This window comes from Vombatus ursinus, unplaced genomic scaffold (assembly GCF_900497805.2).
Source record: "Vombatus ursinus unplaced genomic scaffold, bare-nosed wombat genome assembly UNPS02010915.1, whole genome shotgun sequence".
Taxonomy (NCBI): Eukaryota; Metazoa; Chordata; class Mammalia; order Diprotodontia; family Vombatidae; genus Vombatus; species Vombatus ursinus.
This window is the reverse complement of record NW_020950693.1, coordinates 4,697-30,723: the sequence shown is the minus strand read 5'-3', so window position 1 is coordinate 30,723 and position 26,027 is coordinate 4,697. Positions and strand designations below refer to the sequence as shown.

At 40.1% G+C, this 26,027-nt stretch overlaps 1 pseudogene; it reads left to right on the top strand.

The window, feature by feature from the left end:
- The first annotated feature begins 22,722 nt into the window (after nucleotides 1-22,722).
- LOC114038320 lies at nucleotides 22,723-25,694 on the top strand (annotated as a pseudogene).
- Nucleotides 25,695-26,027: the final 333 nt, after the last annotated feature.

Genomic DNA, 26,027 nt, shown 5'->3' with positions numbered 1-26,027 from the left:
AGTAAGTGGTCCAGTTTGCTGGGAGAATAGAGTCCAGAAAGGGGGCAATGGAAGATGATACAGGAAGGGTATAATGCACCAGATTCAGGGGGTCTTGAGGGCTGGGCTGAGTTGGGGTTTTACTTGGTAGACAATAGAGAGTTATGAGAAGGATTTCAAAGAGGAAAACAACATGATCAGAACTGTGCACAAAAGATTAATCTGGCAGTAGGCATGTAGGAGGGAATCTAAAAAGGAGAAATGTTCAGTGACATTTTCCTCCCTTCTCAACATCTTTTGGCTAATCCTATCTCCTGCTCTCAAGAGAAAGGTGGACGATGCCATTGTTACTTTGTGTTCATTAAGTCAATATATTCCTTTCAACCTGCATCCCATGTGCGTTATCTCTCTCTCTTTTTTTAAAAATTTCTTTAAAAAACTTTTGAACTTAGCAAATGCCAAATAAAATGAGTATTTCCATATACAAATTAAAATAGAAAATAAGTATTGCATATGAAGATATGAATCTCTATTATATAGAGCTGGCTTTTTCTTTGAATATATAACAAATTCAATATGTGACTTTCAAAGCTATCTTGCTTATCAGTGTTTCCTTCTGGACTTCCTCATGCATTTAAAAATTCTCTGCATTTAAAATGCTTCTGATCCCTTTTTATTTCTTTGTGTGCTTGATCAATCAATCAATAAACATTTATTAAGTACCTACTATGTGCCAGGTAACAGGCTAAGTGCTAGGCATACAAAAAGAAGCAAAAGACAGTCCCTGTCCTCAAGAAGCTTATAATCAATTTGAAGAGAAAACTTGCAAACAAATATATATGAAGCAAGCCATATACTGGATTAATAAAAAAAATAATTAAAAGAGGGAAGGCACCGTAATTAAGAGGGGTTAGGGAAGGCTTCCTGTAGAAGGTAAATTTTAGTTGGGAATTAAGGGAAGCTAGATAGGTCAGTAGTTGGAGCAGAAAAAGGAGAACATTCCATGCATGGGGGACAGGCAGTGAAAATGCCTGGAGCTGAGAGATGGGGGAGCAGGTATGCATTTGCTAGACCCCCACTCCTCCACTTTCCATTGGAAAAAAATTTAAAGAAAAATAATGCTTATCATAAATATGCATAGTTAATCAAAACAAACTTCCACATGAGCTATCTTTGAAATGTCTCGTTGCTCTACCAAGAGCTGGGTAGCCTGCATCATCAGCAGTCCTCTGGGTTGGTGATTGATCATTACATTGATCTAAGTTCTTGAGTCTTTTTCTTATTTTTTCTATGCAATGTTGATGATTTTGTATAAAATGTTCTTCCAGTCTTGCTCACTTTGCTTTGTGTCTGTTCAGTAAAGCTTCCCAGGTTTCTCTGATATTGTCCCTGTTGACACTTCTTGTGGCACAATATTTCCTTGCATTCCTCCACCATAATCTGATAATCCATTTCCTATTTAATGGATACCTTCTTAGTTTCCAGTTCTTTGTTATAACAAAGACACTTGCCATAAATATTTTTGTACCTAGGATTTCTTTTTCTCTTCCTTTGTTCTCTTTGTTGTACAGACCTAGTATTGCTGGGTCAAAGGATTTGTGCAGCTTCATTACTTTTCAGTACTTGTTTCAAATAGCTTCCTAGAATATCTGCACTAATTCACATCTCCACCAACAACACATTAGTTGCACTTTGATTTTCAGAGAAGATGGAAGGGAACACAAAAGAATGAATTTTTAAAAGTGGCACTTGGTTGGAGAAGAAATATTAGACAGGTTTGCTTCTGCTGATATCTCTCAAATCAGCCAATGGATCCAGAGCTGATGGCTAGAACTACATATAAACCAAGGTTTTGCAACCCTACATTTTTCAGAAAAGCTAGATCATTGAACTTTAGAGCTGGAAAGGCCTCAGAGATCATCTAGCATTAGGTCCAGAAAGCAAAGATTCTTTTCTCTTTCTATCACACCATTAGTATAATTAGAACTTGAACCTAGATCTTTGGCCTCAAAGTCCAGCATTCTTTCCATTACAACAAACCCTATGGAATTTTGGAATTGGTCTCTTGAGGAAACTGCCAAAAAGAATATATCCTTTGACCTGAAGTGCCTTTCCTGTTGATTTCCTCCACATTGTATGATTTATGTTTCCAAAAGAATTTTTGTAAAAAATGCAACATTCTGGGGCAGCTTGGTGGCACAGTGGATAGAGCACCAGCCCTGAAGTCAGGAGGACCTGAATTCAAATCCGGCCTCAGACCCAACACTTGACACGTAGTAGCTGTGTGACCTTGGGCAAGTCACTTAACCCCAATTGCCTCACTAAAAATATAAAATAAAAAAAATTCAACATTCTGTAATACAGGCTGGTTTGAACTCCTCAGGATTTGATGCAAAACATCAGTGTTTTAATAATACTGATTTGGGGTAGGAAGGGAGAGAGGAGAAGACTACCTTATATTTTAAAGAATTTTTTTTTCTTCAGCCAAGTATAGAAAGTTACAGGAATTTGTTAACATATTGATTGCTCTGAGCACTATTTTAAATTAGCTTTCAGTTCTCCTCCATATGGTTTTCCATTAAATTTAAATAAATTAAAGTTCACTTATCTGGAAGAGACATGTCTATCGTTTTCAGGATAGAAGATGAATTTATCAAGCAAAACACCCTCGTCAAATATTCACTAAGAACAGGTGCCAGTGGGTTCTGTGTCTGCTCTTAGAACCTGTAACTTTCTTTTTCAGATCAATACTTAAGATTTGTGAGAATAGGCCCCATTACACCAAGGGAAGTCACATATGGACTTTAAAGGAGAAAAATATCCCTTCCACTCCCTCATTAACTTAAGAGATAAACTTTAAGGTCTACATATCAAACACGAACACAAGAGAACCACATTTTATCGGCTAAACAAGATAAAAACATTTAATCTGACCTCCTTCCCAGAACAAGATACTTGCAGATGGCCTCCAATGACCTCTGATTTTGCTAAATATGACTCTGTCCTTCCTTCCAGGGGCCTCTATTCTCCTAAGGGGTAATGGTCTCATCCCCTTCAAAAGAATGGGTAGAATGACTGGGAGAGTTTCCTTGATGAAGTAATTTGACATAATAAATAGTAATGGAATGGAAGGTTTTGGCTTCTCACTGTGTACCTAAGTGAATAACCAAGGGAATTGTGAGGAGAAATTCTGTGTATTTGCTTTTTTGCCTATACCTATAAAATTGTTCCCAGATATTTTCAGAAATAAAAAAAAGCAATCAAAGAAAATGTGTGTAGTATGTATAACTTCACTTTCCTAAAACATTCTGGGCTGGGAGTCTTTTGCTAGCTGGTAGAAATTCTCTGCAGACTACAACTAGAAAGATGTGAATGAGCTCACAGGCTGACAATGTTTTACCCGGCAGATTCTGCCATTTTCTCTACTCATCACTTCCAAGAGGGAAGACAAAAGCAAACAAAACCTTTCTCCCATCTTGTTTCCTTATGGTTCTCTTCCTCTCCTAGTCATATTCACTTTCTGCGAAATTCATGACTTTCTGCTGTGAGATTCCACCCTACAGCATCCTGGGTTTTCTACTGTTACCATGCTTGTTACACACGGTAAATAATATGCAATCATTACCATCAAGGAATATGTAATCAAGGAAGGGAGCTTGTGATTTAGGTGGAGAAGTACCTCAACTTCTTTTCCCCTTTTTACAAAATGGAACAGTTATTCTGGATAAGACAGTTAATTTTTTCCCCTCATAAAAATGCAAAAATGTTGTGTATAAGATAGTTTAAATGTTTTGGCTATTTTGGTTGGGGTCATATAGGGACCAGATAAAACTTTCTGGATTAAAGTATAGAAGATGATAACCACTATAGATACAGTCATCGCTAACTACACAAAGATGTGGGCACAGAGACATTTTTCCAGATGCTCTTAGCCCATTAGAATTGTATCATCACCTCTATCTCCTCCCCACTGGGATCTTATGCTCTACCTCCTGGTCCCTTGGCTGAAGTTTCGCTTTATCTTACCAGGGCCCAAGCCTCCACGCCACTTCCTGGCCCATTTCACATTCTGCTAGGCCTTCACCTCTACCTACTCCCTACCTGGAACCTGGAATCAGTCCCTGAGGCTTTTGACTCTGATGGTTGAGTTTTTGCCTTTTCTTGTAAGAACCCAGGGCTACACATAACTTCCAAGCATACTTCAGACCACACCACCGCAGGTACTGCCCCACTTTGCAATATACCTTATATGCTGCCTTCTTCTATTAGAATGTAAGCTCCTTGAGGGCAAAGACTGCTTTTCTTGCTTGTATTTGTATCTCCAGTATTTACCCTAGTGCTTAGTAAGGAAGGAAGGAAAGAAGGAAAAAGAAATCAAGGGAGGGAAGGAAGGAAGGGAAGGAAGGAAGGAGAAATAGAGGGAAAGAAGGATGGAAGGAGAGAGGAAAGGAAGGAAAGAAAAGAAAGAGAGGAAGGAAGGAAGGAAGAGAAAGAGGAAGGAAGGAAGAGATGAAGGAAGACAGAAAAAGAAACAAAGAAAGAAGGAAGGAAGGAAGGAAAGAAGGAAGAAAGAAAAATAAATTTTTATCTTACTAGATTTGGCCAAATATTCTAACTCCTCTCAACTGGGGGTGGGTGGGGAGGGGGCTCTTGTCTCTGCCATTCTTTGTGTTAGTTATTTTTCCTGGCTTTATGTCATCTGAAAATTCACTAATCCATCTGTGATTTTATCCAAGGTGTTAATAAAAATATTGAACAGCCCAGAACCAAACACAGATCTACGGGGCACTGTATTGGAGACCTTTTTTTTGAAGTTGAGGTTTACATTCAACTAATTACAAAACTGTGCTATCATCCAGGCCACATATTTCATGAGAGTTTATCAAATGCTTTGTTAAAGTCTAAGTAAAATATACCCACCTCATTCCCCATAAGCATTCCCCGTGATCTGCCAGTGTATTCTAGATCTGCCAAAAGAGAAAAAGCGTTTAGTTTGGTCTGACAATCTTCAAGGCTCAGCTCAGGTACTACCTCCTCCGTGAGCCCTTCCCTGGTCTCCTCCATCCCCACAGGTGTTGGTGCTCCCTCCCTCCTCAAAATGCCTAGTATTCAATTAACTGTGTTGATTCTGTGTCCTCACAGTAGATCATTAGCTTATTGAGAGCAGATACTGTTTCACTGTCTTTGTATTCCCATTGCTAGCACAGTGCCTGGCACATAGTAGGCATTTAACAAATAAATGTTGAATTGAGTTTTCATAATTGAAGACAGCTCAACCGCCACATTCTCCAGGAAACCTTTCCTGAACTCCCCATGTCTCTCTTTCCTCCAATTTTTCCTAGCATTTTGTTCGGACCTCTCTCTTATATCTATCCTATTTTCCTTGATATCATAGTTATAGGCATATTTACGTCTTTTTCTCATTAGATTGAAAGCTTCTTAAGAGCAAAGTCTGTATTTTATCTATTTTTATATTCTAATAACCATTGCTAGCATTTATGTAGCACTTTAAGGTTTGCAAATTATCTTATAAATATCTTTTTTTATCTTCACAACAACTCTGGGAGGTTGATGTTGTTCTCATCATCATCATCATCATCATCGTCATCATCATCATCTCCATTTTACAGATCAGGAAACCAACGTACACAAAGAAGTTACTTGCCTAGAATTCTATGGCTATTAAGTGTTTCTCACTGGATTTGAACTCAAGCCTTCCTAATTCTAGGTCCAGCACTACAACCACCATACTAACACTGGTTAGCATATAAAGCCCTAAATAAAAGTTGAAAATGAAGTGTTTACTTTATTCTTGTAGCTCCTCCATTTTACTCATTTGTTCCTTACCCTGACCATAGTTACTTACAAGTCAACCCCTCTATGGTTGTGGTGATCTGATATTCTGTTGTTCAATTATTTAAGTTGTATCCAACTCTTGAGGACCCTATTTGGGATTTTCTTTGCAAAGATACTGGAGTGGTTTGCCATTTCCTTCTCCAGCTCATTTTACAGATGAGGAAACTGAGGGAAACAAGGGTAAGTGACTTGCCCAGAGTCACACAGCTAACAAGTGTTTGAGACCAGATTTGAACTCCACAAGAGGAAGGAATCTTCCTGATTCCAAGCCCAGCACTCTTTCTATTGTACCATCTAGCTGCCCCATCTGATATCCTAATTACTCCTTTTGTCCTGTTTATTTGGACTTTTGACTCTTGTTAACTTTGACCTGATGAAATATATTTTAACATTTAGTCTACCTAGCTCAACCTGTGAAGGGATTTAAATGCCAAACATTTTATCCCACAGGATTCTTAAGCCAAGGAGAGACATGAACAAATCTGTACTTTAGGAATATCACTTTTGCAACTATGTCAAACTTAGGCCAGCTGGCTACTGGCAACACTACTGAGCACTCTGAACCAGATTAAAATGTAATTGGGAAATATTTAACAATAAATAAAAATACAATAGAACATAGATAATGTTAATATGTGGTTTTCTAAGTCAATTTGCTTCTCAGGATCCTTATGCAGGGTTTAGTGGCCTATTTCCATTTGAGTTTGACACCACTGGTAAAGAATATGGATGGGAGAAGATAGAGACTAGAGGCAGGGAGAATTGGCTTCTATCATAGTTCAGTGATGAGAGATGATAAGAGCCTGAAATACAGTAATGACCATATGAATAGAAAGAAGAAAAAGGAGAGATGTTGTGGAAGTAGATTTGATTAGATTTGACAGCTAATGGCCTATGGGATGGGAGGGACAGAAGGGTAGCAGTTGGCTGCGTGGTTGTAGACTTGGGTGACTGATAGGTTTGTATGGACCTTAACAGAAATAGAAAAGTTAGGAAAAAGAGATATATTGAGTTTAAAATAACTATAGGACATTCTGTTGGAATTACCCAATAAGGATATGGTGATGTGGGAAGGGAGCAGAAAAAGAGAGACTAGGGCTGAATTTTATAGTTCTAAGAGTCCTCTACATAGAGGTGATAGTTGAACCTATAGGACCTAAATGGATCATTAAAAGATGGAGAGTAAGAAAAATGAGAATTCCCAAAACAAAGCCCTGAGGTATATTCACAAAAATAAAATAAAGAAGGTGGAACTTGGACGATCACTTAGCTAAGGCAACAGAGGAGTACTCAGAGAAGTAAGAGGAAGACCAGGAAAGAACACCGTCATGAAAGCTCAGAGAGGTGAGAGCATACCAGATGGGGAAGGGGGTTGAGGGAGTGGATGGGAGGGGGCATTCAGTGGAATCAAATGCCACAGAAAAGTCAAGAAGGACACAGAGTGAGAAAAGGCAATTGGATGAAGCAATTAAAAAATCATTCATTAACTTTTAAAGAGAAGTTTCAGTTTAATAATGAGGTTAGAAACAAGATTACAAGGGCTAAGAAGTGATGAAAGTGAGGTGGCAAGTGAAATCTAAAAGTACAGCTCTTTCTAGGAGTTCAGCTGTAAGGAGAGGGGGATTAAGGGGGTAGTAGGATCAACTGGCTGGTGGTTGTTGTCCTTTGTTCTTGAAGAGGACCAAAATGACATCACTATGCTAGAGTCAAGTTACAGCGTGTCTGACTGTGGCTGATCAGACCAATATAAGCTCAAAGTGTTCTGCCACAGGTTGAGCACAAATAGTCCATGTGAACATTTGGGGTGGATTCTCTAAATTTGCTCATCTTGTGTTTCTTTTGAGCTGCTTCAATTCTGCTTTGCGCATAGAGCACAGCATCTTCTTTGATGTGGGCATGCCATGATGAGCACTCCTTTGCCAGTGTCTCCCATGTCATACAATCAATTCCAAAGTTCTTAAGACAGACCTTGAGAGTGTCCTTATATCGCTTCTTCTGACAACCATGTGAACACTTACCCTGTGTGAGTTCTCCATAAAATAGTCTTTTTGACAAGCGTACATTTGGCATTCAAACAAATTTGGTCAGCCCATTGGAGTTGTACTCTCTGAAGTAGAGTTTGAGTGCTTGGCAGTTTAGTTTGAGAAAGGACCTCAGTGTCTGGTATCTTATCCCACCACTTGATCTTCCAAATCTTCCTAAGACAATTCAAATGGAAGTGATTCAGTTTCCTGGCAGGGCCCTCGGAAACTGTCCAGGTTTCCCAGGCATACAACAATGAGGTCAGCACAATGGCTCTGTAGACCCTTAGTTCAGTAGTCAGTCTAGTAGCTCTTCTCTCCCACACTTTCCCAAATACTGAGCTAGCTCTGGCAATTCGTGTGTCAACCTCATTATCAATGTGCACATCCCTAGAAAGTACACTACCAAGGAAAGTGAACTTGGACACAGCATTCAAAGCTTCTCCATTTGCTGTAACTGATGGTTCCATGTATGGATGATGCTATGGAGGCTGATGGAGCACCTGTCTTTTCTTGGTGTTAATTGGCAGGCCCAAATTAGCACAAGCAGCAGAGAATCAGTCCTTACTTTGCTGCATTTCAGTTTCAGAGGCCCCATTGAGTGCATGATCATCTGCAAACAGAAGATCATGCACCAACACTCCCTCTGCTTTGGTCTTGGCTTGTAGCCTTTTCAAGTTGAAGAATTTACCATCAGTGCAAGTTTTTTTTTAGCATCGACCAGATTTGGTTGTACTTATAAGCATCGGGGAAGGAGCCGTTCATTAGGAAGATGCTGAAAATTGGAGAGGAAGGGAGTGGAGATGGGGGGGGATGGGATCCAGAGCACAGAGAGTAGTTGCCCTCATCTAGAACAAAGAAGAGAGGAAAAGTAATGACGTTCTGGCCTTCTGAGATGTGGAGAAAGGCAGAAGAGAATGGTAAAAGGAAATGGCCTCTATTTTTTCAACAAAGTGTGAGGAGGCAGTTAGGTGGCGCAGTGGAGAGAGCACTGGTCCTGAAGTCAGGAGGACCCGAGTTCAAATTCAGCCCCAGACCAAACACTTGATTCTTACTAGTTGTGTGACCCTGGGCAAGTCACTTAACCCCTAAACAAACAAACAAAAAAAAACAAAACCCAAATCAATAAAGTGTTGGTTGGGAGGCTCTGCTAAAAGGGATGGAGGAATCGAACCAGAGAACAAATAACACAATGATCACAATAACATAAAGGGAAACGATGTTGAAAGACACCAGAACCCAAATCAAAGCAGCGATCAGTTATGACTTCAGAAGTCCAACAGTGAAGAACACTTTCCTCTTCTAGGCAGAGAGCTGGTGGACTGTAGGTGCAGCATAGGGCATACGTTGTCAGATGTGGTCAATATATTGAATTTTTTTTTTTGGCTTAACTGTACTTCTTTGTTACAAGGGCATTTTCTATGAGAGAAAAGCCACTGGGGAATGATAGCAATGGTTTAAAAAGAGCATCAATAAAACATTTATTTAAAATATATTTTTAAAGCAAACACTATGTAAAAGGAGTTGAGGTTTCAAAAAAGTCAATTTTTGCTATTTATTAATGACTTGAGAAAAAAGGTCTGGTGAGGGAGGAATCAGAAAGCAGTGGCTAAAATGTGGTTGAGTGCTTTTCTGGGGATTTCATCTATCCTCCCAATCCCCATTGACAAGGATAACTTCAAGTTGATACAATACGTTCCTGGAGGACCCCTGATGCTGGTTGACAAGTGATCTTGCTTCTCTGACATAGGTTTGATTGATTTGTCCAGAGAGTGAAATTTCGCTCAAACCTTTTTGTGCTCTCTTTGTCTCTATTTTGTGTAAAGCAGGATATCACACATACATTTTACAACAGTTGTCTGTAATAGAGAATATTCCCAAAGGCAATAAAAATACAAAGGTTCTCATTATAGCCAATGCTTCCTTTACACCTCAGAAAAATGTGTAAAACATTATTGGCACTCGGAATCACTGAGCATCTTGAACATCGATAAGCCCCCCACCCCATCTCTGGCTCTGTCATATTCCTGACTGATATTCTGAGAACACCTTGCTCTTTTCAGGTTTCATTATTGCTCCCCCAGACCCCCCCATTCCTCGTGCCATGAGCTTGAAGGGGCTCTGCCAGCATTCACAAGGAAATGCTCTATTTTTTTGGGGGGGAAAAAAGCCTTCCTTTCAGATCTTTCCTCTGTAGCAGGAAGAATTGTCCCTAAGTCAACTGTGGGCTTCCTATTCCTCAAAATAGAAGTCTTTTTGACTGGAATAGTACAGTCAGAAGACCTGGTTTCTCATCCTGGTTTATGGAAGTATTATAGAACTTAGGCTATAATAGATTTTTAAGAATATCTTAAAATGAATGAATTGATAAATAGAAGTATGGATAGAATGATTTTACATACATATATTGTGTCTAGTGGTAGCCATCTCTAGGGCAGAAAAAGAAAAAAGGGAAAAAAATTTACATGATAAAGCTAGTATGTATTTAAAAGGAATAGTAAGTTGTACATAATGGTTTTGCAGTTTCATATGCAGCTATCTTTTTATTATAATACTTTATGGAAATGCTTATTTCATTCCATAAATTAAAATTTACATAAATAAAAATTAACGAAAGAATATTTAGTCCAAGCTGCTTATTTGTAGATGAGGAAACTGAAATTCAGAGGGCAAATGACTTGCCCAGCTTCTCATACATTATAAACTGCTTTGAACTGATTTAAACCCAGTCCTTTGCCTCCAAATCCAGCCCTCTTCCTACTGTGCCTCATTGGTCTTCATTTTAAACTTGAGGAAATCAAGACTCAGAGGAATTAAGTAAACTTGTCAGGGGCATACAGGTAATATGAAGGAGAGTCTGGGTTTGAATCCTCTGCCTCCAAATTCAGTCCTCTTCACTATGACAGATTGCTTCTGCCACTCATCAGCTGTGTCCTTGGACAAGTTTTGGATGTAGAGAATGTTAGATTGGGAAAAGATCTTAGAGATTTTGGAAGACAGGCCCCTCATTTTAGAGATGGAGAAAGCTGAGATCCAGGCAGGAGAAAGTCTTGTTCAAAGGTTTGACATCTGAGAAGTATGAGAGCTGGGATAGGGACTCAGGGCTCTGAGTTCCGAGTCTAACACTGCCTTATGGAGCCCATTTTCTTCCTGACCTCTAATATGAGGGGGTTGGAAAGTGTGGTCCCAAATGGTTTCTTTCTTGTAAAATGATAACAACAGCAATCACATTAATAATAATGCCAACCATGATGATGATGACGATGACAAATTCTTTAGTAATCTCCATAGAAAAATATTTTGGGAGTTCTCTCCAGTGGTTTTTATTCTGAAGAATAAATTACCAAGGCTTACCTTGTCACCATACCACCCACACTCTCTTAATAAACTCACAGGGCTCCCTATCACCTCCAGTATCAAATACAAAATCCTCTGTCTGATATTCAAAACCCTTCATAGCTTTGCCCTCTCTTACCTTTCCAGTCTTTTTTACACCTTAAACCCACCCCCTCCCCTCCCCCCACAGTCTTCGATCAAGTGATCCTGGGCGTCTTTGTTGTTCTGTGCACAACACACTCCATCTTACGGCTCCAAACATTTTCTCTCGCTGTCTCCCAGGCCTGAAATGCTCTCCCTCCCCATCTCTTCCTACTGGTTTTCTTTAATTACCAACTAAAATCCCACCTTCTATGGAAAGCCTTTTCCAATCTCTTTTAATTCTGGTGCCTTCCCTCCATTCATTATTTCCTATGTACTGCATACAGCTTATTTGTATATATTTGTTAGCTTGTTGTGTCCCCTATTAGATTGTGAGCTTCTAGAGGCACTGGGTTTTTTGTTTTTTGTTTTTTTTTTACATTTCTCTGTATCATCATCACCTAGGACAGTGGCTGGCAAAATATAGGTGCTTAATAAATGCTTATTGACTTAATGTCTTAAAAAATTGACCTTCGTCAGGCAGAGAAGGTAAGGCTCCTTAGCTTTCCAGTGTTCTTAGACATTTATTTTCTTTTATTAGTTCTTCAATTAAAGTAGAAAAAATTCAGCTCATAATGTTGTGGAAAGAGGACCAAATTTGGAATTAGAGGAGCCAGGTAGGAATCCCAGCTGTTTCACTTCCTACCCTTGTGACCTTGGGGAAGTGACCTGAGGTTCCCTGAGCCTCATTTTCTTTCTTTTCTTGTACAAGGTTTAAGTTTGATCATGATTAAGGTTCCTTCCGGCTGTAAATCCTATGGTCCTGTGAAATTGGTACAGAGCTACTCTTCCATCTTATCATAAAAAAAACCTATTCCAAAGCAGGCCAGGTATCAATACACATTTCTTCAAGATTTATTCTGTTTCCATATCAGCTATTCAAAAATATCTCCAACTGAAATGCTGGTTCATCCTTTACCTTTAAAGATTAAACAAACAAATAGAATGCTTTGCCCTGGGCTATTTTAAAATTGTCTGTGTGAATTAAATCTACTGAAGTCACCAATTAAATGAATCAACTGAGGCTCAGCTTCTAAGATAGTGATTTCCAACCTGTGGAGACCTTCAAGGGGAGCTAGAGTTATTGAAAGGGATCCATCTTATTAAGTGACTGTATAATAAAGTTAAACACAATTCTGTAGCCTGAACAAATAATATATCACATATATATGTATGTAATTGTTTTTCAAATGAATATAGATGTTCTACTGAGTAATGAAATAGAATTCATTTATGATTTTCTGTCATTTTGTATTTTCTCAATCAATGGATGCTAATAGTACAATTACTAACATATGGGTGGGTCTTAAGGTTTCTTGCTTTTAAAAGGGCTCCTTGTTCTCAAAAAGGTTGGGAGACATGGTTCCTGGAGGCTGGGACTTCAACTCAACTCAACCAACTTATTTGGTGCTACTGGGTGTCAGGCATTGTTCTAGGCGCTGGATATACCCAAACAAAAGAAAAAAGAAACAGTCTCGTTCCCAGACGTTTCATTACTACGGGGTCTGGTTTCCTCAGTTGTAAAATGAAAACGTTGGATTCAATGCCATCTCAGGTCCCTTCCGGGTCTAAATTCTATGAAAACCTATTGCTGCTGTTACTATTGCTATTGCTGTTGCAGCTGTTGCTGCTGCTGCTGCTGCTACTGTTGCTTGTGGGGAAGGGATTGGGCCACTATCTGTGTTGAGGAAAGAAGCAGCCTGGGGAGTGGAAAGAAGGCTGAATCTAGAGTCAGAGAACTCAGGTTTGAAGCCTGCTATTCATTTGGTGTGAACCTGAGGCAAAACCTTTCACCTCTCTGGGTCTTAGTTTTCCAATTTATAAAATGGGGGTGCTAGATTAGATGACCTCTGGGGTCTCTTCCAGTTGAAAGGCTATGATTCTATCTGAAATAATTTAGCCTGATTTATGTTGAATTGACTGGAGATTATGGCATCTTGTGGACACAGCTTTTGTCTCTTGGAGAGATTTTTGAGAATGTCCCTTTAGCCAATTTTATAAAGGGAAATTATTATTAATAATGATAATAAATATTTAATACTAATAATGTTTCATCAAAGGCTAATAACCTAAGTTATCAAGAGTTATCATCATGATGATTATCAGTAACAATAATGATGGTACCTTAATTGGATAGTCCTTTGTAATAACACAGCTCTTTCGAATGATCTCATACAATTTTCATTACAACCACGGAGGTAGACAGGGCAGGAGGCTCCAGTTTATAGGAAATTGACATTCAGTGAAGTTCAATGACTTGCCCTGGTCATATAATGGGTCCCAAACTTTTCCCTTGAGGACTTCATTTTATAGCTTCATTATTAGGTTTATTTTCTCTACCTTTGCTATTTGCCTCCACTTTCTCCCTTCTCCTTGTCTGCTAAAGGAAAAGTTTGCACTAGCAGGACCATGGATCATAGATTTATAGCTAGAAAATAACTTAGAGATCATCTAATCCAACCTCCTTGTTCTCAGGTGAAGAAAGTGAGGGTAAGTAGAAACTGAGATTAGAAGCCATGTACCCTGACTCCAAATCTGTTGATTGCACAGTACCATGGTGCTTCTCAAAACTTATTTGGCCCAACAAGAATAGATTAGATGGTAACCTTAGATGTCACAGACCATATTTTATATATGATTATACCTCTACAATGCCTAGCACAGTGCCTAGATATGTCGTGGTTAATATTTATTGAAGATAATGACAAATATGTGTGAAATAATCATATACAAGGCAAGACAATTTGTTGTAACCTGAAGGGCCTGAACACTTCTGAGACCTCTGATTTCTTTGGCTTATTTCCCCCCTCCAGATTAAACCTAGAAACATCAGTGTATGACACTCCCCCAGCATGGGGAAATTTCTGAGTTCATGTAGAGCAATGGATTGTAGATTATGTCCTGCAGGCCAAATTCAGCTTGCCATCTGCTTTTATACAACCCATGAGCTAATAATGATTTTTACATTTTAAATAAAGTTGTACTTTAAAATGTAAAACTAAACAAAACAAAACAAAAAACATTATTAGCTTGCAGGTTGTACAAAAACAAGAGATATGCTAGATTTGGCCTATGGGTCATAGTTTTTCAATTCCTGATGTAAAGTCAAGAGCAAGAGAGTCACGGGGCAGCTAGGTGGCCCAGTGGATAGAGTATAGGCCCTGGATTCAGGAGGACCTGAGTTCAAATCTGGCCTCAGACACATAACACTTACTAGCTGTGTGACCCTGGGCAAGTCACTTAACCCCATTGCCTAACCAAAAAAAAAAAAAGAGAGCAAGAGAGTCAAAAGATTGCCCCCTTTGGTGGGCCAATCCAAGAATCAGGATGATCCCTATGACTCATAGTCCTATTCTAGATGGGGCCCACAGTAATGGAAAAGTATTCTTGGTTCATGTCTCTACATTGATCTCTGTTTTCCTTTACGTTATTGCTATCAGCTCTACCATGCAACTGCATCCTCCATTTTGACAGGTCTGCTCCTATCCTTTATTGAAGGAGATAGGGTTAATTCTTAATTGGCAGTGATGGGGTCATGGGACCTGAACCCCTAAAAGGGAAAGACCATGTCTTTGGGATCTAGATCCCCAAAAGGAAAAGCCCCTGGACTTTCCCATAAATTTCAGCAGCCAAGATCCCTGGTGTTCCCCTGAGGCATCTGGCCTAGTATAATCCTTTCAGCTGTCCTTTCACTGTGGCCCCCAACCCAGCCCAGCCCTTCATTTTCTGTTACCTCAGTACCACCCCAGGCTGCTTGTCACTCCTTAATCCTATCAAGATCTTTTCACTAACCCATTTTTTGTTTTCTGTATAAAAGTTTCATTATCAACCCCAGTAAGCTGAGACTCACTAAGAATCTTGCCCACTCAACTGGTGTCTTAATAAACTAGATACTTGAACTGGGTTTGAGTGGTCAAATTCTTTCCAGGCAGACTCCTGCCTTGTACCCTTGCTTTCTGGGGTTTCTAGCACCCCTAGACCACAACAACAGGACCATAGGAAATTATTGTAGGACTTGGCTAACACCACTCCAGATTTTTTTATACTCTATAGCCAAAATATTTCCAGATGATGTAAAACTCCAGTTTCTTTATAACTCAGAGCCCATAGTGTTGTCCTCAATAGAAAAGTAATGTGGGAACCACTTCAGTTAATCAACAACCAGTAATTACTTATTAAACACCTATTATGTACCAAGTACTGTGCTAGGTTCTTCAGATATAAAAATAGCAGAGAAATGTCCCTGCCCTCAAAGAATTTACAAGCTAGCCAAAAGAGACAATGAGAATATGCAAAGTAGAAACAAAGTAATTTGGAGAGAGGGATGTCACTAGCCTCAAGGAGAATCATTCAGAGGGTGGGATCTGAGCTGAGCCTTGAAGCAAACTAGACATTCTAAGAGACAAGAGTGAGGAGCAAGTGTCCAGGCATAGGGAAGAGAGCTAGTGTGGTGTACGAAGAAGGGAAGGAAAGTGCCTACTGTGTACTAGGCACTGTACTAAGTGATTTACAAATATTATTTCATCTGATTCTTACAATGATCATATTATAGGTGCTGCTATTTACACATTTTGCAATTGAGGAAACTGAGGTTAAATGACTTGCCCTGGGTCACACAGCTAGTGTCTGAGGTCAGATTTGAACTTAGGTCTTCCTGACTCCAGACACAGTCCTCTATCTACTGCACCACCTAGCTGCCTTACAGAAGATCAATTTGGCTGGATCATGGTGTGCATAAAAGGAGGTAATGTGTAATAAGCCTGAGGATGGATGGCAAAGGGCTTTAATTGGCAAGTAGAGGGATTTAAATTTTCTCCTTTGGGTCATAGGGAGTCATTGGAGTTTACTGAGTAAGATAGTGACATTATCAGACCTGCACAGTAGAAAATCACCTCAAAAGCTATATGGAGGCTGCAGTAGATGATTTTCTGTCTTTAGTTCCTCTTCCTCCAACCATGGTGGTGTGTCTTATTCTTGTCAATCCCTCGTACTGAGTCTTCTAGCGGTTCAGAAAGACTTCTCTTTTCCTATTTTCCTTTCCACCTTTCACCTTCCTCTGGGGCAGGTGGATTTGGTTATAAAAATTAGCCTAATCTGCTCCTTAAAGGAAAAAGGAGGAGAGCCAGTTATTCTAGAATGCATCAGTATTCCTAGAAGATTGACATGAGGATGAGATACTGGTGTCCCTGCTACAAGAGATAAATTCTATTATGAGACTCCAGTTGCTGCTGTAGGAACCTGCAGATACACGCTGCTTATGTGCAATACATTGCATTGCACAGTTTTCAATTTCCCTAACAGTATTTTACTATTCAACCAGATACACAATACATCTGGAGCCTGAACTGTGCAGATATTTTGAAAATTTCCCAATGCTATAATAAAAATTAATAATTAATAGTTGTCTGTTGAAGAAATGAAAAAAAAATCAAATGTAACTAACCCAGAAGATCAGTCTCAGGCTCTGAGAACCAGATTAGCAATGGCCTAATGCACCTTTGCTAAGTAACTCAGAGCTTTGTTTGCATAGGGAAGATATTGGCTGTCTGGGGTATATTGCTCTAAGCTCTTTGATCAATACATTTGTTTCCAGTCACTTCTCTGGGGAGCCACTCACTCCTCAAGAGACCCTGTTTTGTTTTTTTGTTTTTTTTTCTCCTGTTGAGATGTTCTTCACCTGCTATTTGACTAAAAGGAAGTCTCTCATGTCTAATTTCCATCCTGACCTTTCTTCAATAGCAAAGAAATAACAGGTTGCTGATATTCCTTTAATAGATTGGAAATTTAAGTCAAGAGTAACCAACGCCATCTTATGGGTCATTAATAAGACAAAGAATAACATATCTTAAAGATGACTGATTGTCCCTAGTTCATACATCTGAAGACTTTTGCTACACTGAATTATTTTATAGCTCTCTACGTTAAAGCCTAAATAATGTTAAAATACCCCCCCCCAGTGCTATGCATTTATACCCAGTTTTGTTGCCAATTATATTGCTGCAACTGTTCTCTCTAGCCTCCACTAGAGAGTACTGATCCCTGGAAAAACAAACACATACATGTATATACTTGTATCCTTTCATTGAACATAGACAATTGGAGCTCTTGTCTTTCATCTTGTTGGGAATTTGTTTGGACAGTGATCAAGCCAGTTAAAATACTTTGGCCTTCTTTCCATGATCATTTAGAGGAACAGAGTTGTAACTAGACATTTTGGAGCACAGATAGTTCAAATCAATCTTCTAATTCATGAAGCAAAAATAATAGAAAAATTAATTTCTGCAAATTCAGCACAGCAGGAGAGAAAATTAATGATTCTTTAATTCTTACCTCTTTTTAGATGACTGTGAAACTGATTTATTTAGCTGTGGTTTCTCTTGAACTCTAGTTCCACATTTCCAATTCCTCGTTGGACAATTCTGACTGGATGTCCAGTAGACATCCTGAAAAAAAAATACTACTGGATAAAAAAACTTCAAAAAAATCTTGAACTCAACATATCACAAAAAGAACTCATCATCTTCCTCCTCTCCTGTTCATCATCCTTGTGAACTACCTATTTTTCTGGAGGGCATCCCAACCCTTCCAATCACCCAGGTTCACAATGTTAGAGTTATCTTTAAGTCCTCAAACTTTCTACTCCCAGATCAGGTTCCAAGTTTCATCCATTCAATTTCCTTTACATCTAATAAATCCTTCCCCTTTTTTCACCTCCCCCCCCATTTAATCTTTTATTACCTCTGTCCTAGGCTATTGTAATAATCTCCCAATTGGTCTTCTGTCTTCAAGCTCTTTCCTCCACACAGTCTCCAAAGTGATATTTCTAATGCACAGATATTACCATGTGACTCCCTTGGTTAACAAGCTCCAATGGCTCCATACTGCCTCTGTGGTCAAATAGAAACTCTTCTCTTTGACATTTAAAGCCCATCATGATCTAACTCTAACTTCTCTTGTAGACATTATGTGTTATTTCTCTTCACACGGTCTTTGGTGATACCTAAATGGCCTTCCTGCTGTTCTCCATACATGCTGCTCCATCTCCATCATGCAAATATTTGTATAGGCTGTCTCTCCACCAGGCCTAAAGTGCCCTACTTCCTCACTTCTGCCTCTTACCATCTCCAGGTCCCCTCAGAACTCAGCACAAGCACCTCCTCCTACATCAGGCCTTTGCTGATGTCACCAGTTGCCCTTGTCTACCCCATTCTCATGACACTTGTAAATGCATTTGTCCATACTTCTATGGGTACATATTCTTGAGATCAGATAGCGTTTCTTTTTTTATAGCTGTGTTACTGACTAGTCACAATGCCTGGCACACAGCAGGTGCTTAATAAATGCTTGTTCAATAAATAATATTGAAGATGTATATGTGTTAAATTTTTGTATCGCCTTCGGGGCAAGGTCTGGGTCACATAACCCTAGTTACAACCTCTGTAATGGACACTCTCCTGGCATTCCCTGGCTTTCCCCAGGCCAATCAGACATTTAACATTTGTCATCTGACTCTTCAAAGCTTGGTACTGTTGAAGTTTGTCAAGATCTTCTCACTTCCTTCCCACCAAGAAGGTGCTGTTAATGAAGTCCTGGAAATCAGCTATTTTTCCCCCTTCTCCAATTGTTGAATACCTGTCAGACTTGTGACATCCAGTTTCATTCTCCGGGGTAAGGAGGGGGGAAATTACAATCAAAATGTATGCAAATGAATTCACAGAACATGTATCTTTTGTGTCCTTGCTGTCTTCTGTCCCCTTGACAAGCCACGCTGTTCTGACTGTCTTATCTCTTGCTCTGTTCACCCATCCTCCCTCTTCTCTGCAGAACTGTGGCCCAGGCTTTTGGTCATAGTCTGTGAACACAGAGCATCAGTACCATAAGACAGCCAGCACCGTATTTCCTAATCTGGGCAAAGGCCTCGTCCAAGAAAACAAGCAAACAGTCTCTAAAAACAATATTTTAGTGGACCTTTTCCCAAAGCTACTGATGCTTGAAGACAAACCACCAGAAATCACCTCGAGGTAGATTTAGGAATTATAATAGGAGGGAAATTGCTGAAGCAGCTAGTGGGCTGTGGAAAAGCCATGTCAGCCCAAGAGAAAACTGGTCTTTTCTCAATCCTCAATCTCCATAACTTCCGTTAGATGTGACAGGGCCCACTATCCCCTCCTTCCTGAAGCCTCCTCCTTCTGTTGATTTCTGTCATATTACATTAACCTGATTCGCCTTGTACATCTCTGATATCTTCAGTGGTTTCCATTCATCTGCCCTCACTCTGTGGGTACTTTGCTAAGGTCTACCCTTGACTGGCTTTCTTTTCCCCTATGTGTTATCTTTCTCAGCTGCTCCCTTCCAGGTAGAGTATCATAAGATTATGAGCTGGAAAGGACCTTAAAAATCACCTAGCTCCTAGTCTAACTCCATCATTTTACAGACGAAAAAACTGAAACCCTAATAGAAGTGTAAGTGTCTTCTCTAAAGCAGCAAGTACCAGGACTAGAATACAAATCCAGTGTTCTTTTCTTTACACCTTACCTTTTGTGTTAACTTTCTTGTCTATACAGATAATTTTCTTATTGATTTGTCCAGATATGACTCCTCTCCTGAATTCTAGTCCACATTTCTGTTTTGCTATCATGTTAAACAACACAGTCAAAGCAGAAGTTAGCAGTAGAAATTTTGTTGAGGTGTTTCATGCTCTGGCATGGGTTGTATTTAATGGAAAGCCTTTCACTTCTGAGATCTGTTCATCTTCAGACATGGGTTTGAATCCCACTTGAGACACTGACTAGTTGTGTGAACATGAACAAGTTGTTATGACTTGAGAACCTCAGTTTCCTTGTAGGAAATATTCCAGGATATCACCCCATGAGGGATAGACAGAGAGCCAGGGAAACCTCAAGGCCACTTCTGGGGATGCCGCTGCTGGGGAAAGGAGCAAAGTAGAATTAGGATAAAGTTTAGTATATGAAATCCTGGGAATGGTCACATGGAGCTGGCCTCCCCCTTCATTATGGTCAACATGCAGAGATGAGTCTTCTTGGGTTGGATGTAATTGTGCTAGGGGTGTGGCAGCTCATGCCTCAGATAATTCACCTAAAGCTCTGCCCCTGACCTCTGAGGAGATGTGGAAGTCAGGGAGATGGTAGGCAGGGAGAATAAGAGGAAAGGCAGTGCAAAATAGTACTCATCTTCAATTTTGAGAAAGGAAAACATGCTTGTAGTGTGTTAGAATGGTTAGAAAGCCTCAAGAGAAAGGTGAAACTGCAACAGGATAGTGGGGGTTCATGGCCTAGCAAGGAAAGGAAGTGAAGCTCACTATGCAGCAGATGTGGCGGATCATGATACAGAATCAGCAGAAAACCATGAGATGTAAGGAGATTACTGAAGGCGGAGGAAAGGTGCTCCTGTGGAAGCATGTTAAAAACCTCTTTTTTTAGTTTCTCTAGAAATATTAGGAAATACTCTTTTCCAGACTTTTCCCTTTAGGATAGTGAAAAGAACAATTATTGCCTTCCTTTGAAATATAGTAAAAATGATAACCAGACTGAACTCTTCTCCACATGGAATCACTGCCTTCTGACCCCCGGAAGTAACATAACGAGCCACCTGGAGACAGTGGCTTCTCTTTGAAATTCCAGGTTAAGATAGTGATCACAGGAAGGAAGTCGTCAGTGGTCCAGGAAGGAACTGAGTGATGATGGTTCTGGAGTGTTAGTGTATTTTTAACATATTGTGATTTTTCTCTTGTTTAAGATTCCTATAAATGATACCAAAAATTGTCTTGGAGCAGAAAGTATGGGGGGTTATGCCAGTTAGGATATTCTTTTTGTCTCTCTCTTTCTCACTGTGTCTGTCTCCTTCTGTCTCTGTGTCTGTTTCTTTCTCTCTGTCTCTGTCTTTGTATGACTCTATCTCTTTCTGTCTCTCTATCCAAGCTAAAAATGGAATATGTGTGTGTGTGTGTGTGTGTATGCACACATATACACATGTATATACACATACACTTATTTATGGGTAAATATGTACATATGTATATGTGTGGATAGATACACAGATAGTTCATTTCTGACAAATTTGAGACTAAATTTCAGAGCATATTAATATTATTACTTTTTTTTTCCTTCACAACTCTCTCCTGGCATATTGGGTGCCCTGGAATAAAGTCCTGTTTACCTGTACCGTAGATGCTCCTCAGATTCTTTTCAGCATTCCTACTAGATTGTAAGCACCTTTCAAGATTAATCCCTTGAATGAACGAAAAGAAGTAATTAGGTGCTTATTGTATGCTTAACACAATACTAAGCACTGGGGCTACAGACGGAAAAAGTGCTTTCAAAAGGCTTATATTGTGACAAAGGTAGATAACATTTATAAGGAGTGATGGCTAGGGAAAGATGTTTTGGTTTGAAAGTCACAAGCATGGTAAGTGGAGACACAGTGAGGTTGATTGATATGACCTTTGTAGAAACAATGGAGATTGATTTGATTACAGTTAATCATGCAAGAGGTGGAATGAGGGATTGGAGGTAACATAATGAGCAGCAGTGGTGTAGACAGCAAGATGGCCAGAGTGAATGTCCGGATAGGATAGGAAGCATGGTTTGGGCCACCTGGTTGTAGTGGGCTACATAATTTTGCAATTCACACCCTCATTAATTGAGACAGCTCAGCTCTGGGTCAAAAGTTCCAAGAGTAGAAACTGAGTCTCCCAGGGCATGGTCTCTAGAGGGTCTAGTGTTCTAGGCTTTAGCAGGCACGATATATGGGATGGCAAGAAGCTGCCTCATTCATCTTTTCATCTCCATGTTAGCAGGCATAGGGCCCTGAACATAGCAGGCATTCAATAAATAGCTGTTGAATGGATAAATGAACCTTTTGCCTCATCTCTCTCTAGCATCCCTTAAAGCCAGTCTCCCACCAGTCGTGTCAGAGGACTTGAGTTTGAATTCAGGCCCTGACATTCACTAGCTGTGTGTCCAAGAACAAGTCATTTCCTTTTTCTAAACCTTAGTTTCTTCATCTGTAAAATGGGTGTAATAATCTACTACTGAGCTCACAGGTTTCTTAAGAGGAAAGTACTTTACAGATATTAAAACACTATATAAATGCAAACTAAAAAAAGTAATCTGCCCAAGGTTTCACAGCTATCAAGTATCAAAACTGTGTTGAAATCCTGCAATTGTGCCTCCAAATCTCTGCACCCATTTCACTATGTCACATATAGAATGTTCACAGGGAGAGACAGTAGACACTAGTTTTGGAGACAGTGGACCTGGGTTCAAATCCCAGCTGTGCCATTTGTAGTGTAACCTTGGACAAGTCACTTTCTTTCTCTAGGCCTTGATTTTCTTATTTGAAAAATGAAAAGAGTAAAGCTAGATCCAAGATGTCAGCTGTGGGCCTACATGCTCCTGAGTGTGAGTATGGTAGGAACCAGATTAAAATGTAATTTAGAAATATTAAGCAAAATTAATTTTAAAAGTACAACAAAACATAGATAATATTATATTTGAAAGCTGAGTTAACATGTGGCCCACAGAGATCCTTATGTGCTAATCAATGGCGCCCATTTCTATTTGAGTTTGACACCACTGGGATAGATGATCCCTTCTCTCCCTCTCCCTATACTCCTATGAGCAATACTGTTTATTCTGTGCATTGTAGAAGTAGCTACTTGCAAGGCTGGCAAAGACTATGTTGATTAATTGCTCGGAAATAAGCACTAGGTCTCATTAAAGGTTGCACCGAGCATCAGACTGTAGGTTTCCAACTGCTCTTTCTTTGGATATGTGTGTCTTTGTCGTCACCCTGGTTGGAGGGGGTGGCCTAAAGGATCTATTTCCCAGCAGCCATTGGCACTCAGAATTGTTTTCCTCCTGCAGTGGCAGCCACACCACTCACTCCATCCAAAGCCATCCAGCCTGAATCATCTGAAAGAAATGGGTGTGACAAGGAGTGCTTTTTTTTTTTTTACCCCTCTGAGTGAAGCACCCTGTGAAAATCTCATTTCCAGCCATCAGTTTGAATTCTGTCTCCAATTGTTCTTAACATTCTTCTTAATCTGGGAGCCTTTGCAAATAGAGGTCACCAAACAGGCACCTTCTCACTCTTCTCATTACTGATATTTTGCCATTATTCCCTGTATGACCTTGGGCAAGCTCCCACCTCTTTCCGGGCCCCATGTTTCTCATCATTAAAATGAGGGGTTGGGTTTCATGATATCCAAAGTCCTTTCCAGTTCTGAATTCTTGTGAATGATGCTGGGTCAATAGAGAATAATATCACTATCCAATAGTCACCCAGGCCTGCAACTTGGCGTCACTTTTGACTCATCTCTCTGCTTTGCTTTCCTTCTCTGACAAGATGTCAAGCCTCTATGGATCCTTTTTCTATGAGGCCTTTGTTATCCTCCTCGCAACACTCCCCATCATGTTCTTTCTGCTACCATTCTGGTCTAGGCCTTGTCATCTCATACCTAGTTTATTTGCTACCCACAGTCTCCTAACAGGTATCCCTATCTCCAGCCTAGTTGGCCAATGAGGGCCATATTCAGGGAGCTCTGTCTGGTGCCAATCTACCCAGACGCTTACAGAAAACCTTGCCTGCATCACCACCAGAAAGAAAGGGCTCAATCTGGTTGGTGAGCGCCTTTTTAATGCACGCTTATTTCTGGCTCAGCAGCCTATTAAACTTTCTTTACCACACATTAAGCAGATAGGAAACGGTCACAGAATATCTGAGCATGCCCTGAACCATGGGCAGGGCCCTTCTATTCCAGGTCATCATGGCTTCAAGAAGCAGTTTTCTCAAGCATCATGAAGGATGATACCAGGCAAAGCTCTCTGCATGCTGCCAAGCTGGGCCCTCATTGGCCAGTGTCTCCCATTAAATGAGGATAGTACTACCAAACTACCGTCTCTATCAGAACTTCTTTGAGATGATGTACTCAGAAATTCATAATCCTCTCTTTGACATTCAAAGCCATTTATACCCTAGGTCCCTCCTACCTTTCCAGTATTCTTACATCATACTCTCCTATGCATATTCTTTGATCCAGTGACACTGGCCTCCTGACTGTTCCACAAATGAGTTACTCCATCTCTCAGCTCTGGGCATTTTCTCTGGTTATCCCCCATGATTGGATTGCTCTTCGTATTCTGCTCTGACTACTAACCTCCCTGCTTTCCTTTAAGCCCCAACTAAAGTCCCATCTTTTACTGGAAGCCTTTCCCAACCCCTCTTCATTCTAGTGCCTTCCCTCTCTTAATTATTTCCTACTTATCCTGCATGTAACTTGCTTTGTTTATATTTGTTTTCATGTTGTCTCCTCCATTAGTTTGCAAGCTCCTTGACGGTAGGGACTGTATTTTGATTCTTTTTGTATCCCTAGCACTTAGCACAGTGCCTGGCACATAGCAGGTGCTTAATAAATGTTTATTGATAGATTGATTGATTACTTTGAAATATCTCTTAGACTTATTTCATGTTCTCCATTCTCACTGCTGCCACATTAGTATAAGCTTTCATCACTGATAGGGTCATAGGATCATATAATTTAGAGCTAGAAAAGACCTTAGATATCGTCAAATCTAGCCCCCCCTCTCATTTTATATTGAAGAAATTAAGGACAGAAGAGGTAAAATGACATACCCATGTTCACAAGGTAGTAAACAGACTTATCAAAATGAAGGATTGGGTGTCAGGAATTCACATCCCCCAGTTCTTTACCTGCTGCCCAGCCCCTCTCCCCATCTGCAGCTGACCAACCCCTCTCAGATATATTTAATAGTCTCAAGTGCATGTCCTTTACCGTCACGGGCTCCTTGGCCTCCATTATTTTCAGTATTCTTGTTGCAACTTGTGGCACAGTAAAAAGTGACCCTGGTATTGGAGCCATGACAATCATGAGGCCAGAGCTGATCATGAAGTCGATCATTCCTTCATCATGACTGGCATCTTCACTATCTATGGTCTAAAGGTGGCTGTTCTCATTGCCAACCCTCTGATGCTGAGAATTATGCTGTTCACGAGCTTCCTGCAGCTGGGGGCCGTCCTCAGTGTGGGGCTGAGTGAGCTGGCAGCTAGCTTTTCCATTGGCATTGTAGAGGATGCTGGTGTTCAGGGGATAGCAGAGCAGCCTCGACTATTCATGGGGGTGGTCCTAATGTTGAACTTAACTAGGTGCTTGGCATGTCCAGCCTGATTGTGGCCCTCATTCTCCTTACAAAGTACACCCTTTTCCCCTCCCTTCTTCCCAGTCTTCCTCCAACTCTCATGCCTTCAGTCACACAGTACGATGCGAAGACCTACCTTAAATCACCCCATTGCTCCCAGTTCACTCCAGAAACAATGGCCTGACACTTGGTGAAGTAGTCCAGTTGGTAGTGGGTCTCATAAATGTACAATGTTAGTGACTGTTCTGTCTTTGTCACTCTACACTGGATTGAATGGCTCCCACACTGGGCCTGGCTGGGACTGAAGGTAGTTGTGCAGTCTCCCTACCCATTTGCCATTGGTGCTCTATGTGTAAAAATGAATCAGAATTGTCATTTTTCTCTTCACTGGATGTTTGTTTATAAAGATTTGACATGTTCATAATGAAAAAAAAATAGAGGTAGCTAGGTAGTGCGGTGTATGGCCCTAGAATCAGGAGGACCTAAGTTAAAATTTGGCTTCAGACACTTAACTAAA